We start from the raw sequence: 6,237 nt of genomic DNA on the forward strand, positions 1-6,237 counted from the left end.
AAAAAATCTAGAGAAAAGTCAGGGAAGACCTATGAGAAGACATGAAAAGAGTCATACACGATAGAGGTTACATTCTGCCACATTGGAGGGAGCACCAGTATCATTGGGAATGTGAATGCACCTAACTATAAAGAACCAGAGTTGAAGTACAAAAACTTTATAGTATTTGTATAGTATAAGAGTTTTAACTAGAAAGTTCATTTATAACACATTTTAAAGGATTTGATTTACAAAAACATTGTTGCCCATTTATACAGCATCATTTCTTAATCACTTTCCAGTCAGCATCCCACTTTGCTTAATCAATGAACATGTAGTAAGGAAAACTTAAATGTTAACTTAGTTACTCTGCTAAGGAAAGAGTGGTGACTGAGATGATGGCAATAATTATAATTGTAATAATAACAATAGCAGCAAGCATTGATCAGCATTTTAAGGTTTACAAAGTGCTTTGCATAAGCTAGCTCATCCTCACACAAAAAAGTAAGTGTTCTTATTATCCCCATTTTACAAATTAACAAACTGAGACTGAGAGAGGTTGAGCAACTTCATAGGGTCATACAGCTAATAAGTGTCTGAGACTGAATTGGATCAGGGTCCAGTGCTCTATTCACCCTTTTAATAGCCCTTGGAGACAGGCATTGTTGGCATTATTACCCTCATTCACCAGGTGAGGGAAAAGACACAAACTAAATCTAGAATTCAGGTCTCCTAACTTCTGGTCCATTGTAGCTGATATCATCTCACATGATAAATGGGAGATAAATATGCTATAACCCTGGTATTTTCCTGGATGTGTCTATTTTTAAACATGTGACTGCTGAGTGTTAGGAGACGGCTTACTGTTTTTCTGAGGGAAAAAATAAATCACCTTCTGCTGATTACTCAAACTCTAAAAACCACAGGGAAACACTGAAACTTCTCCCAGGAGTTTGCTTTGTTTAATAAGACAAGCAAATTTATAGGTTACATTTTAAAAGCTGATATTAGTTAAGCCTCAACTTCCTTCTAGCACTTTAAAATATTGCTTTAATTCACTGAATTAGGTTATATATTTACACACACACACACACACACACACACACACACACACACACACACACACACACACACACCCCTTACTTCTGAGTCATTTAGCAAAGATCAAATGGTCTGTCTTCTAGCTGAGGCAGTTGGATGGCAATTTTTGTACAAACTATGGCATGTTAAAGTGGTGAGTCTGTGATGTCGATATGGTACTAATGTAGCCGTGCCTGAGAAATGCATTATTTTTCATTTATGAATGACTTTCGTATGGTTGGCTAGCTATTATTACAAATTATATTTTATTGATTTATGATTTATTAATTTTTGCTTCTTGCAAATATACCTTGATAATAATTCACATCTATTATCCAATGTATAACTGTAAAATTTTAAACTGTTTATACTGAAGCAATTTGTTTGAACTCAGTTTTCTTGTTAACTTTTGTATTGTTTAATTTACTGTTATCACGAGCCATAACTGTTAGATTTTTAGTCAATGATACATTTTGATTGTTTGTGACATAGTGATGATTGTATCCATATTGGATTATCATCTATATGTGTCACCAGGGCTTAATTGTAAACATTTTTTCTGAAAAATGCAGTTTTTAACCTGTTACCAGTTTAATATCCAATATATTTTAATATATTCTAGGCTGTAGAACATGCATTTTGTGGTTCAAATCTAAAAGCCAATTTTCACCCATTTGATATTTAATTTTAAATTTAAATGTATATTTCAAGAAATTCAGGTGGATTTAATGTGGCTAGAGGTGGGGCTAACTCTTTTCCCAAACAACCTTCTTAATGAGTAATTCCATGGATCTCCTTTTGTTCAGGTCGAATGTTCCAAAACTTCTCCATGAAGTCATTTGAATCGAGATACTTTCCGGCACTCTGCGGTCTTTCAGTCCAGAGAACGTGAAGGATGAAATCTAAACAAAAGCTTATTTACTTTTTCCACACTTCAGGAACCAGAGTAAATTCAGTCCAAAGAGCCCTTAGGGGAAAGAAGAAGAAAAGAACGACCTTTCATTCAGCACAATTGAAATTAGCAAAGAGGGCTTTATTTACACTGTACATTATCATCCTAATTAAAAAGGTAAGGCAATACATTGATAATGATAGATAATTGCTCTCCGGAGTGGGTATTGCTGAGATATGGTAATCAAATTGTTGTTTGGGACCATTTAGATGTTAATAGGGTAGGATTCTTTGAGCAGGCCATTTTTTTTTTTTTAACTGAAGGCAGCCGCTTTCAGGCGGAATGAGTTTCCCGGGGCCCAGCCTCAACACTATTGCTTTGGCTGTGCCTATAATGCCTCTCTTGCTATTTTTTTTCTTTCAGATTTCACTGAATGAGAAAGGGCACCAGCTTCTCTCCTCTCCATTTTCCCTCTCAAAGTTCTCCTCCCCCACCAGTTTCTTAATAATATCTTTTGTCTTTACATTATCAAAATCCCTCCCAGCATCCTCCTCTCACACCTCTGAGAGCCATTCTATATAACAAAGAATTTTTTTAAGAAAAGAAAAAACAGGAAAAAGAAAAAAAATCATTAGAACACCAAAAGAATATGAGGAGTGTGATGTTTTATACTCAGGAACTTTCTACCTCTGCAAAGAAGTGGGGAGAGGCGACTTCTCACCCCTGAAAAGATATGAAAGAATCCCCACCGATTTTAAAGGGTTAAAAGGTCTAAATCCAAACTGTCTTGTTGGACAAATATGCCACCCTTGCAAGACGGCTATAGCTTCAACCTTTCCTACTGGTTCTCTTTTTCTTTCTCCTGTCGTCCCTTGTGTTAATTTAATGCAATGTCGGGTTTTCTACGCCGGTGAACACTGCAAATCCCACCCCCGTTACCTTATTTTTCGGATCTAGTTTTACCTCACCACATTCTTATCTGCAAGCTGTCTCTCACATCTGAAATGCATTCCCTCCTCTACCTCTGCCGTCTCAGAATCCCTAGTTTCTTTCAAAGCTCAGCTCCAGTACCACCTCCTACGGGAGATCTTTGCTGAACCTCCAGTGGCTAGCGCCCGCCCGTCCTCACATTACCTTGTATTTGTTTCCTATGCACTTATATTTGTCAACGTTATCTCCTTCTTAGAACGTAAACACCTCGAGACTGGTTCACTTTTGTCTTCCTATCTCCGATGCCTATTTCAGAGCCCTGTTCATAACAGGTCCTTAATCTTGATGCATGCCTGTAGGGACTGTTTTTTTTAACTGAAAGGTTGAGTTGACTTTTTTTTTTTAACTGAAAAGTTGGGATCAATAATTTCAGAAATCTACCAAAAGAGTCTTCTGTGGTTCTGAGCAAGCCACAACAGTCCTCTCTACCCTCTTCTTGATCTCAGCCCTGCCCAAGACCTTGCCAATAAGTGTGGCCAAAAATGGGAGAGGAGAGAAGGGTACACTGTCCAGTGGCCTGCCTCGGCCTTATCTTCATTGCCTTCCTCCCTGAAGGCTGCTACCATTCCCTGCTCCCAGGAAATGTCTAAGAGAAGATGTAGAATGGAAAAACAGGAAAGGGAAGAGGGAAGTTGGAGGATGGTGTGCTCCAAATGGAGAGGAATATAGTCCCACCAGAAGGACAGGAAGACAGCAGCCCAGCCTCTATCCCCAGGTGGAAATTTCTGCTCAGTGGGACAGTATTTTTTTTTTTAATGATGGGTGGAACTGAAACTTAATGTCATGATGGATTATAAGATGAGAATTAAAATGAGTAGAAGAGAAAGCAAGTATGAAACATAGGAGCCTTTTATTTCTCATTTCACCTTTGGGATTCCAGTTTTCAGGACAGGCTTTGGAATCAAAGGACCACACTGTGAATACAACATTTGCCAAATCACTTTAAGTGCCCTGGGCTGGATTTTGCTCACATGTGAAATGAGGGGGTTGGACTTCAGGGGTTCTTAACCTGGGATCTTTGAGCTTATGTTGTGTGTGTGTGTGTGTGTGTGTGTGTGTGTGTGTGTGTTAAATATGTTGATAACTGTATTTCGATAGAATTGGTTTTCTTGGAATCTTACATGATTTATTTTATGCATTTAAAAACCTCATTCTGTATTAATATTGTAACAGTAGTCAACTGTGACTCAACTACTGTGCTCAGTGCAATGATCCAAGATAATTCGAGTACTCAAGATGAAAAAATGCTATCCACCTCCAAAAAGAGAACTGATGAATTGTGAATGTTAACTGAGGCATACGTTTTCATTTTAATTTTTTTGCTTTTGTTGTTTTCTTGCAGCATAGCTAATATGAAGATATGTTTGCATGACTTCACATGTATAATTGATATCTTATTGCTTGCCTTCTCATGGGGGGGGGCTGGAAGGAGGGAGAGTATTTGGAATTCAAAATTTTTAAAAACTAATATCAGAAATAATTTTTAAAAATCATTTTAAGAAGGGATCTATAGCCTTCACCAGACTGCCAAAAGGGTCCCTGATAGAGAAAAACAGTTAAGAATCTTAGAACTAGATAATTGATTTCCAAAGTTTTGCTTTCCTACTCAAAATCTTCTGATCCTTTATTGTCACTTTAGACCAGGCCTTTTCTACACTTACCAATGGGTTTAGCATTAGGGGGAAAGTGTTGTGGGGTCACGGGTACAACGTTGAGGACAGCTTTTAGGAAACCAATTATCAGTCTATGAAAATATTCATAGGAATGGGGTTTTTCTTGCCTTAACAATATTCTTAAATCACAATAGAATAAAAGTTGTCATTTTCCTGCCCAAGATCTCTCTCTCTCTCTCTCTCTCTCTCTTTCTCTCTCTCTCTCTCTCTCTCTGTCTCTCTCTCTCTGTCTCCCCTTCTCTGCTCTTCTCTCTTCTCTTTCCTCTTTTCATACATTGCAGTGAAGTTAAAGAACAAATACTTGATACCTAGTTTACCGTTATTTGCAAATCTCTTTTAAAAAATCACTGATACTCACTCATTTCATTTACTTGGGCAGCACTGAACCTGGAATTTAAAAGACAAGTTTAACTTCTAACCCAGATATTTATGTGTGGTATGATTTTAGGCATCACTTAAATTATTTTTGCCTCAGTTTTCCCATTTGTGAATAAAATGGGCTTACTACCTGTAGCATGTATCTCAGTTACTGTAAGGTTCAAATAAGATCACATTTATGCTTTATAACCTTAAAATGCTATATAAATATCAGTTTACATTTTAAGAAATAATGATTCTTGGGTACGAAGTATGTAGAAAAGATTCCTTACAGCAGAATGTCCCAGAAGCAGATAGGAAAAATAAGAGTAAGCAGTTGGACAGTAGGGACTCAAATAACTGGGTAGTAAAAATAAATACTGAATGACATTAGAGAGGTCAGAATCATTTTGTGAAAATGCATATAAAAAGGTTCTGCCTGATTGTTACTGTGGAGAGTCATGCAAATGAATAGGCAAACAAAATTAAAGGAGACCAAGGGGCAAAGGAGGCTGGGCAATCTTCCTGTCGATTATCTCAATCTACTCCTCTTCTCATGGATTTCCACCTTAGAGAAAAGTGGAGACTCCCAGCTTTAGATGCTATCTCGGATGAAGGCCTGGGGGCGGGGAAAACCACCTTTGATAAGAGCTTACATCCTACTGAGTATCTTGTGCAGGCAGAACTCATTTTTAAAAGATCTTTATAATGGAAATGGAACCCATGTTATTTGACTTGTCATCACATTTTGATTGGAAATATTTTACTTGTCCAATTTTATAAGAACAATAACTATTTCTATCTACTCTACTGGTTCAGTTTCCTGGAAGGTGAACTAGGTACTGGAAAAGGTAAGTGGGCTTGGAGGGATTCCTGAAGATACATCATGACTTCAGAGTTATTGAAGGTGCTTAACGGTTATGTCAGTAAGTCAACAAGTATTTATTAAGCGCCTACTGTATAAGAACCACTCTGCTAATTTCCTGGGGCTATAAAGAAAGGCTAAAAAGAAAAAAGTACATCCTTTGCTCTCCAGGTTTTCACAGTCTAATGGGAGAAGATTGTAAATTGAGAACTGAAAGAGATTTTAGAAGTTACCTAGTTGAACTCTCCATTTTACCATTTAGAAACCTGAGGCTCAGAGAGGTTAAATGTGCACAGTGTTGTTGTTCAGTCATGTTCAACTCTTTGTGATCCCGTGGACCCTAGCACACCAATACCGTCCATAGGGCTTTCTTGGCAAAGATATTGGAGTGGTTTGCCATT

The sequence above is a fragment of the Notamacropus eugenii genome, chromosome 4 (assembly GCF_028372415.1).
Source record: "Notamacropus eugenii isolate mMacEug1 chromosome 4, mMacEug1.pri_v2, whole genome shotgun sequence".
NCBI classification, from domain to species: Eukaryota; Metazoa; Chordata; class Mammalia; order Diprotodontia; family Macropodidae; genus Notamacropus; species Notamacropus eugenii.